Here is a 1,256-nt window from a genome sequence, read left to right as displayed (position 1 = left end):
CTTAGTTTTTCATAGGTTTAACGCCAGCGGGACAGCTCGCTATAAATCATTGACCCCGGGTACGCCGAACGTCCTGTTCTCAACTCGGCGACACGAGTTCGAATTGTTGTTTTTAAGGTGGTTGGATGCTGATTGGCTGAACGAGGTAGAGGGGTTATGTTGTCGAGGGAATTGCAGGAAAAATTTTATTACCGCGAATAAATGCTCTTCATAGACACATATATATATTCGCATATGTATGCATATAGAGAGACAGAGGCGCATGTGTTGCATATGTGCTGAAAGGTTAATAAAGATTTAGACACGTAACGACGAAGATGACTTAATCGTCTGCCACGCGACTTCTCTTTCTGGGGGGCCGGGTCGTGACCGCGACGGGATTAATCGATAATCAAACGTATGACACGTGAGTGATCGAATGAGCGTGTGAAAATAACGCGAAACAAGTGAAAAGGGGGTACACGGGGTTGAAGTTCGGAGGAGGAGGTTAGGAGATTTAGCTTGAGATTGTAACATCAGTTCGATCGGTAGCCCACGGCCCAACAACAAAAACAACAGCCAGCAACAATATATTATATAAAAAAACTACCCAAAAGTGTTCATATTTGAGGTGTCGTTGTCGTCGACGATGTCATCGCGCGTTCCCGCTCGTAGCGAAGCAGCAAAGGAAAAAGACAACGACCAGCTGGAACATCTAATGACAAGGGAAACGATAGATATCGAAGGTTAAGGCGGGTTTCTACGTTCGTCATGCCCGCTGTTGTGGATTGTGCCGTAACCTGAATTGGATTTGCCGCGTTTCTTAAATTACGATGACCGTTCGTGTGCTTCTAAGAGAAATAGGTATATTTAAAAGACCCATTCATTTTGCGCGTTGGTACGCGTGCGAGAGTGCTCATTCAAAATGGCCGGTCGTGAATCGCGTTTCCAACGGGATAATTTGTCGTCGTCGTTCCAGGATTCGCGTCGCGTCCAAATACGTTGATTGGAATAAGATAACGTTCGAAACTCGTGACATATGCATTGCCTGTATGGTTTACGAGTAGGGGGTCCTGATTGTGCTGCTCACTGGTATGTATCTCTTTTTCGTTTTCTTTCGTCTCGACGCTCGGAGGGTGCGACTTAATACACACTGACGCCCTGTGCATTTGTTGAAATGTCCTCAATTGCATTGGATTGTTTGGAATACGAGAAAATTTGCAATTGAATCAATCGGTGGATTTTTGGGGGGGTGTGGATAGGTGTTGTTGTGGATA

This window comes from Cephus cinctus, unplaced genomic scaffold, assembly GCF_000341935.2.
Source record: "Cephus cinctus unplaced genomic scaffold, Ccin1 Ccin1_scaffold0129, whole genome shotgun sequence".
Taxonomy (NCBI): Eukaryota; Metazoa; Arthropoda; class Insecta; order Hymenoptera; family Cephidae; genus Cephus; species Cephus cinctus.
Note: the sequence above shows the minus strand (reverse complement) of the source record.